The sequence below is a fragment of the Rana temporaria genome, chromosome 1, assembly GCF_905171775.1.
Source record: "Rana temporaria chromosome 1, aRanTem1.1, whole genome shotgun sequence".
Taxonomy (NCBI): domain Eukaryota; kingdom Metazoa; phylum Chordata; class Amphibia; order Anura; family Ranidae; genus Rana; species Rana temporaria.
The window spans coordinates 346,489,835-346,498,946 of NC_053489.1; the positions used below are offsets into that span (position 1 = coordinate 346,489,835).

General features: G+C 39.1%; 1 protein-coding gene across 5 annotated transcripts in view; it reads right to left on the reverse strand.

Annotated features, from left to right (window-relative positions):
• Positions 1–9,112, reverse strand: part of LOC120947049 (transcription factor AP-1-like) — a 35,984-nt gene that overhangs the window by 24,105 nt on the left and 2,767 nt on the right. For 2 of the 5 annotated variants that reach the window (XM_040362022.1, XM_040361997.1), the window contains exon 1: positions 8,752–9,112. This exon is cut by the window's right edge and continues 378 nt beyond it. The exons of the other annotated variants lie outside the window; for them this stretch is intronic. The gene's annotated coding sequence lies outside the window, so the exon portion shown is untranslated. The remainder of the gene's footprint in view (positions 1–8,751) is intronic. 5 annotated transcript variants of the gene reach the window in all.

The window sequence follows — 9,112 nt, forward strand, 5'->3', positions numbered from 1 at the left end:
TAGGGTGGGTTAGTCAAGGTGTGAACCTGGCTTATCAGTACTAACCACCGGGCTGCGCAGAAAGCAAGAGTAAAGGTCTCCAGGTAAGAAGGGGTACACTAAAATCTCTGTGCTCAGCTGGGTGCAAGGGGATATTTACAATCAAGAGCAAGGATTGTTATGGCTTTAAGAACTGTTGTGATGGCAGTGAGTGACAGCTCATCATTAAATCTGCATTCTCACCTAGGTATTGTGCACTATTCATGCTTATCTTTGCCAGTTGTTCCTTCTTTCTAAGGACTGTTCCCTATTCTGAAGATTTACCCCTGGACAATTTTCTCCACAACACATTGTTGCTATGTTAAAATTGCTGTTTTAGGCTCGGTTCACACCGCAGCACGGTGCAGCTCACAGCAGAAGTCCGGTGCGTTCCCGTTCACTGTTTCAGGTCCAATTTCAGCCCAAAGTTTTGGGCTGAATTTGGACCTGAAGTGGACCAGAAGATGCACAGAACTCCGGAGATGTGTGAACCGGCTCCATAGAGAGCAGGTCACAATCTCCTGACATGCAAATTGGATGCAGGGAAACTCCGCATCCAATTCGCAATAGTGTGAACCCAGCCTTAAGGACAGGTTTGATTAGGACATGCTCAATTTGCAAAGTAAATTTCATTTACCGTATATACTCGAGTAAAAGCCGGCCCGAATATAAGCCGAGGCACCTAATTTTACCCCAAAAAATGGGAAAACGTATTGACTCGAGTATAAGCCTAGGGTGTCCATCTGCATGCCTCACTGTGTCTCACTGTGTCCATGTGCATGCCTCACTGTGCCCATGCCTCACTGTGTCCATGACTAGACTGACGTTTAACATGGGAGTCTATAGAAGGGGTGTCTGGCTTTGAAAAATTGGTGCTCCCCAGGCTTAGGTCCCCCAGACAACAAACGTTGCACACTTGTAGAGGAGAAATGGGGCTACATGTGTGCCAAGTTCTGGGTCCAGGAGACCTACGACCGGCCAGTACCGGGTCCCCAAATTCACTGGAGAAATTACAGTTTAACATGGGAGTCTATGGAAGGGGTGCCTGGCTTTGAAAAATCGGTGCTACCCGGACAACAAACTCTGCACAGTTGTAGAGAAAGAGTGGGGCTATATGTGTGCCAAGTTTGGGGTCCAGGGGACCTACGGCCGTCCAGTACCGGGTCCCAAAAGTCTGGAAGATCAGGTACAAAAAGGTGATTCGAGTATAAGCCAAGGGGGGCATTTTCAGCACAAAAAAATTCGCTGAAAAACTCGGCGTATACTCGAGTATATACAGTAACTTAAATGAGGTGAAGCCAAGAATACCCAATTATGTGCAAGAAGGGAAAAAACAAGCAAACCAGATTTTTGTTCACACTTGATTAGATGATTAAAAATAGCACAGTTTTACCTTACTTACCAAACATTTTGAAAATTCACTTGCCAAGACTACATTTGCATGGGAGTTTAGTTGTGGTTTGGGGCAGCTGCTGGCAAGAATCAGTAGGTTCTTGCTGGCAGTTTTAAATGCTGCCCGCACAAAACAGTTGCTGCTGTCAGGTTTGTACCCATGGGTCGGATTTCGAAAGAATTTTCATCCGAAAAACTCATCTAAGAATTTTCGTTCGTATTTTGCACCATTAGTGGGCTGCAGCAACAGCCTATTTTCGTGCGGCCATTGAATTTTAATAATCGGACATTTTTGAAAGACAAAGGATTTTCTAATCAATGATGGGAGAATCGTGCAAGAAATGTAATAGAAAAAGAAATGCGCATGTGCAAGAAAAGAAAATCTGAGGAAAGAAAAGAAAATTCCCAGACACAAAAATTATTTTCTGTAGGAACATCAGGTGAAATTGAAGGCTTGGTTGGTCGAATTTCGAAATCAATGGTGGCACTATAGCTCACACTGTTGCTGCACCCGGAAGAAACTTCTTAAAGGAGTTGTAAAGGAAAAAAATATTTTGCCTAAAATGAATGTCTGCAAGGTAGACAGACAGAATAGTGTAATGATTCTGTTAAAAAAATGAGTAAATACCTATTAAATTTCTTCATCTATATCACCTCCGGCATTCTAGTTTCTGTTCTCTCATTCACTTCCTGGTTTGCATCGCTCGTTCATGTAAGAACTGCATTTCCCAGTATGCATTGCAGCACGCCCAGTAATTCACACCTCCTTGAAGTCTCTAACACGTATAGAGCGTCCTGCCACACAGATGTAGTTCCCAGGAGGGGGTGAGCACGTTACTCACCACCGCAGTAAAGCCTCCCTTCACAGTGGTCAGTAAAATCGGACAAGCAGGAATTGAACAGAACAGAGAAGAAATAGAGCAACTTCTGAGCAAAAACGAACAATGAGGAAGTGAAAAGAGGAATGTCTGCAGGTAAAGGATGCTTATTATGAAAAAAAAAATGTTCCTTTACAACCCCTTTAATGAACACACTTCATTCTACACTGCATACTCTCCACACACTATACTATTCACCTCTCCACTCTCTACACTGTGGAGTGCATTCCTTACTACACACCACTCTGTACATACTGTAGTGCTATTCATATTATACCCAATGCCATTTAGCTCTGCACAGTTTAATATACATTCAGTACTCCATGCGGTGTTAGATTTTATACATTCTGCTGTGTGTTGAACACCACACGTCTCCGTTGTATGCATGTTTTTTGTCCCCCCACTCAGACTCATTGCATCAGTCTCAATCTTTTTACTCCAGAGGAACCCTTGAAATAATTTTCAGGGCTCTGGGAATACCTGTTAAATTCATTGTTGAGTGGGTAATATACCCCTTCCCACTAACCACCTCTTGGTGGTTAGTGAGACAAATGCCCCCCCTTTACAGTAGTGTTCAAAATGCAGCCTCTATAGACAGCTAAAAAGATCAGCGGCTTCATGCGGTTGGCTCTGTCAAATGGCGTTGACCCCACAACTATGCAGGCACCGTCGGATGAAAGGTCAGTCAGCCACAGCTCAAGGAACCCCATAGCAACCTCTGGAGGAACCTTGGTTGAGACTGGTTGCACTAGATAGTAGAGTACCTTCATTTTTACTGACCCTTCTTTGCTCAATTGACACACTTTTCCTGCTAAATGATGACATAATTCAGTAATATCATAACATATTTTCCATGTGCATCAACCTACAATATTTTTGTGACAGTGGCCCTTTAAGAAGATAGAACAATGTGCATAGATGTGTGCAAAGGGTAGTAAGCTATAGTAACCAATCAGCTTTCACTGTCATGTAAGCAAACCAAGTCAAGGTGAAATCTGGTTGCTATGAGTCCAAGCCCTTTGTACACGACCACTGAACGTCTCCCTTATTAAACCAACACACAATGCATCTATGTGATTATATTGGTATGCTCTGCTGTGATTTCTATATCTTTCCAGCAGATATGCAATAGGAATGCCCACGTTTCTATTTAGTAAATTTAGCTACTCACCGCCTGACTAACCTCTTTCATTTGCTATGGTATGTTAAGTATCTCCACTAGTGACGTTCGCCTGCATTTCCTGAAGCTGCTCCAGCTGATGGTAAATGCACTCTGTAAACCCAACTCAAGTTGCTTCTTTTAAACCAATAGCTACATTGTCAACATTTGCGTTTTCCCTTTTTGTTATATAATTATATATATAATTATATATATATATATATATATATATATATATATATATATATATATATATATATATACACACACACATACATACACACACACACACACACACACACACATATACATATACATATATATATATATATATATATATATATATATATATATATATATATATATATATATATATATATATATATACATATATATATATATATATATATATATATATATATATATATATATATATATATATATAATTATGTATAAAAAAATTCAGTTTTAAATATTCTACCGGTTAAAAATGTATATTATATACAGTATATATTTCAATTTTAAATATCCTACTATTTAAAAAAAATGTATGGAGATGTCATACGGCAAATGCAAGCAATTTCTGTTCCATACTAACCAGTCCTTTCTATAAAACTTTGTCCTTGTTTATGCAATTTAGAATTGCTATGACAATAATACATGGAATGCCACTATGTTGCTAAGGAACAGTTAGTTGAGTTAGGCAATATATGTACTTGTAGTTTTAAGTGCACTGATGCAGTGTTGCAGGGTGGCATGCTTAGTGCAGTAAAAGCTCAGTATACTGTGTTTGATCAAATTCACACCATTGCTATGGTTAACAAAATGCCTATAATACACATATAAAAAAAAGACAACACAAGTAATGTTCAGCTCCTTTGATATCCATTGCCTTCCCCATGTTTACAGTAGACATGTGCATTCGTTTTCGTTAGAATGCATTTTCGTCCGAAAATCAGTTTTTTTCGTTATCGTTTTAACAAATGATAACGAAAGTGCAAGAAACGAAAACCGAAAGATTCGACATAAAAAATGCTTTATTTTCGTTTTCGTTGCGGTAAAAATTCGATATAGAGAGATTCGACATTATAGGGAAAAGATTCGACATCATAGAGAAAAGATTCGACACTATAGAAATAATAGATTCGACATTACAGAGAATAGATTTCGATTTATGAGAAAATAGATTCGACATTATAGAGAATAGATTCGACATTATTACTAGTCATACAACATTAGAATTCTTGTAGGCGGAATATTCGAACGGAAATGTAAGATTCGACGTTTCGAATATTTTTTTGACCATTAGACAGAAACCAACAAAGATTCGACGTTCTGCAAATATTCTTATTCGATAGAAACCAAGTATTATTGGATTTTCGGACGAAAGCTATTCCCCAACGAAAAAACGAAATAAATCAAAATGATTTTCGGGAATAACTAAATAAATTTATTTTCCAAACGAAAACGAAAAAACAAAATGAAATATTCCAGTCTGCACATGTCTAGTTTACAGTCTTAAGTTACAATACAGCTAAGTTTCATAAGTGCACTCAATGAGTATGCTGTAGGACAAACATGCTTACTTCATTGCAGCACATGCCATTCTTTAACCACTTGCCAACCAGGCCAATTCTGACACTTCCCTCATATATGTTTTTTTTGCCAGAAAATGACTTAGAACCCCCAAAACATGTTATATATATTTTTTAGCAGAGACCCTAGAGAATAAATTGCAATCGTTGCAATTTTTTATGTCAGGCGGTATTTGCGCAGCAGTTTTAAGGGGGGAATGAATGAAAACTTATATAGCGCAACACATGCGAACTTAATCGCCTCTGGGAAATAAAAGAATAATAAAAAAAAAAAATATATATATATATATATATATATATATATAAAATATATATATATATATATATATATATATATATATATATATATATATATATATAAAACCCAATTTTTTTGTAAACCATGAAAGATGATCTTACGCTGAGTAAATAGATACCCTATAGATGTCATGCTTTAAAATTGTGTGGAATGGCAGCAAACTATGGTACTTAAAAATCTCAATAGGTGATGCTTTAAAAATTCCACAGGTTACCAGTTTGGAGTTACAGAGGAGATCTAGTGCTAGAATTATTGCTCTTGCTCTGGCGTTCGCTGGGATACCTCACAGGTGTGGTTTGAACACTGTTTACTTATGTGGGTGTGACCTACTTATGTGTTCACCACTGCGTGCAAGTACGGGGAAAAAAAAATAATTTTTAATGTATGTTATTACTGTTTTTATTTTTACACTTTTCCTTTAAAAAAAATTCCTTGTAATAGAAATAAGCAGTGACAGGTCCTTTTTATTGAGAGATCTTGGGTCAATAATAACCTAAATCTCTCCTTTACAATGTAAAGCTCTAGATAAAAAAAAAAAAAAACACAAAAAAAAACTCTGATCTAGTGCTTTAAAAAAAAAAAAGGCCTTGTTTACATTGGGCCAGAACCAGAAGGGACTTTGCTCCAATCATCCTAGACCATAGAGATGAGCGGAGGCCATCTTTTCTCTGCCGCAGTGGTTACCAGCTGCCGCATTGGTTCTTGGGGCTATCAATCATCCAGGTAAGCCAAAGAGCCACCAGGAACTGCTGCTTCCAGTGGCGAATCCGCTGCTTGGGCCACTTTTATTTGTTTTAGAATCGGCTGAACAAAACAATTCTAGGGTTAAGGCATATTGCTGCAGCTATAACCCTGGTTTTCCACTTAGAAACCGAGTACGCCTTTTGTCTTATAGCTGGTTGCCAAGTAGTTAAAGCCTTGAACACACCTCTTTATGAGGTGCATGCATGCCATTTTTCAGGAATAAGCATCCTGTTGTCTTTTGATTGGTATTTTTAATATTTAGGGGACAGATGTACTAAGTAGCTCTGGGACCTACACCACATACTCCAGATCTTCTACTGAAGGCCCTGGGTCCCCTTTGCAGTAATTATTGCTGTCACCCATGAAGGATTCTGTAGTCAAGTATACTTTGATCTTTGGCTGAGAGCTTTTTTTTTTATTTGTATCTTATACATTTATTTCTAACCTCCATGAAGTTTTTCTTTAGAAGGTTAGGTAAACAATTAAAGCATGCACTGTGAGGGTTAATTGCCCTTTCAGTCTAGGGTAGATTGCCCTGGCAGTGGACTGTCCCTCAGTGCTACCATGTCTAAAGCAGAACTATGCATTAGGGATGCATCGATTATCAGTGTTTTGCAGACAGATAAAAAGGTGCCGATAATGGGCACCTCAAGACACGTGCAATTTTACCACGTTTACAGTGTGTTTTTCATAAGTCATGTGACTCAAAACTGCATCAAAAATGCAACACGGGGGCGTTTTTTCTGCCTTTTCAATACGGAGGTGCCTTTCTGGTGTGTTTTTTTTTTTTACTGACCACATATTTACCAAAAATGCGGAATGCATTTTTTTTAAAACACCGCAATGGACCAGACGTACATAAAATTTAAAGGGATGTGTTTTTCCTGAGCTTTTCTTGCGTTTTTTTTTTTTTTTTTTTTTATGCAAAAACGCTTCAAAAACTGCTTAGTGTGAAATCAGCCTATTGACCGAAAAGATACCAATAATTTCATATTCATTTAAATTCATGATATTAATGAAAAAGTTGAATATAATACAATAATATATAAAAAAAAGTATATATTTTATTTAAAAAACTGTCCGTTTCGGTTTTGGTTTTCAGCCAAGTGCACCCTGAATTTCGGTTTTGGTCCAGAATTTTCATTTTCAGTGAACCACTATTATGGACACTGAACAGTCTTGATGAGATACGATCAGATCTCAAGCCTCGTACACATGACTGAGGAACTCGACGGGCGAAACATCGTTTTCCTCGTCGAGTTCCTTGTTAGGCTGTCGAGGAACTCGACAAGCCAATTTTCTCCATTCCCGTCAAGGAAATAGAGAACATGCTCTCTTTTTGGCTCGTCGAGTTTCTCGACAGTTTCCTCGACGAAAATGTACACACGACCGGTTTCCTCGGCAAAAAAATATCTCCCAGCAAGTTTCTTGCTCGTTTTTGCCGAGGAACTCGGTCGTGTGCACGAGGCCTTGACAGCTAAAGCATGGGGGGGGGGTGGAGAAAATGCCAGAGGGATTGGTCTAGCTTACAGGGGTCTCCAAACTATGGCCCTCCAGTTGTACAGGAACAACAATTCCCATCATACCTAGTCCTTTTTGTGAATGGCAGAGTTTCACAATACCTCATGGGACATGTAGTTAGGCAAAAGCTGTAGGGCCATAGTTGGAGATCCCTGGTCTAGCAGCACGGAGGAGCAGAGGATCGGGTGAGTTAGTCTTCTTTTGTAGACCTTAATGATCAAATAACCCTTGCAGTGTTGAGGCAACCCCATTGTAAGAGGTTTCAGATGTTCCAGGGTTGAGCTTTAAGTAAATTAGAGAATCTGCCATTTTTCATTAATTTCTGTATCTAACACACACCATTTAAATCTAGGTGCCCAAGGGTCCCCGGGTCTTTTAGGTCCCTAATAACATTCCTGAATTTGTCCAATAGGCATCAGAAGCATGTCTGTGTTCAACGTAACATTTGCAAAGCAACAGAAGCAAAGCCTTGGGTAGAGGAGTTGAAGGCTGACAACTCGGGGCTCTACGGAAAGATGCATGTGCTATTGTCAAACTAAAAATACATGTACTGTTTGCTGTACGACTTTTTCCAAGTTTAACTCTTTATGTTCCGAGCCCTATCTGTGCCCACAGCATTGTGCTCATTAACTTTCTCAATTAGGTTTCGTTCAATAAAAGTGACTGAATTAACGCTGGTGCGTGTACGGTCTTGTGTTGAATCAAACACTTTTTCCGAGTGATAGAACATCAATTGCAGTATAGGGCCTCGTACACAGGACCGAGTTTCTCGGCAAAAACCAGCAAGAAACTTGCTGTTTTTTTTTTTTTTTGCAGAGGAAACCGGTCGTGTGTACACTTTTCGACGAGGAAACTGTCGAGGATCTTGTCAAGCCAAAAAGAAAGCATGTCTTCTTTTTCCTCAACGGGAATGAGGAAATTTGGCTCGCCGAGATCCTCGACAGCCTAACAAGGAACTCGACGAGCAAAACGATGTGTTTCGCCCGTCGAGTTTCTCGGTCGTGTGTACGAGGCTTCAAGCTATACATGTATAGCAAGCATTAGACAATGCCCTAAGATAAAAAGTTATAACAAACAAGTTTATTATAGCGAGGTGGTCTTTACTGTCCCTGCCCGTGTCAACCTGTCCCTGATCCCCACACCTACCTGTGGCCTGCAAACATGCATGTACCCGAAGCAAAGAAGGATGTAATACATCTGCTGTATATCTCTATGGAGGCGGCAAGCAAGGATTCGGTGCGAGAAGCGAAGGATAGTATCTCTACGTGATACAGCTCTTCGCAAGCTGCCAGCTCAGACAAGATTTTCTTGTCTGACTGTAATAACAGGCATGTATTCACATGTATTATGTGACCACAGCCTTTTTTGTGTTCTGGAACGAGCTGTAATCACATCTCCAAAAACTGGCAGGAAAATGCACTGCGTTAAGCTTTATATTTTAAAGACGCTGACTAGGCAATTTACGGTGCAAAACATTTTCGACTCAAATGGTTTAATAAAAACAGAA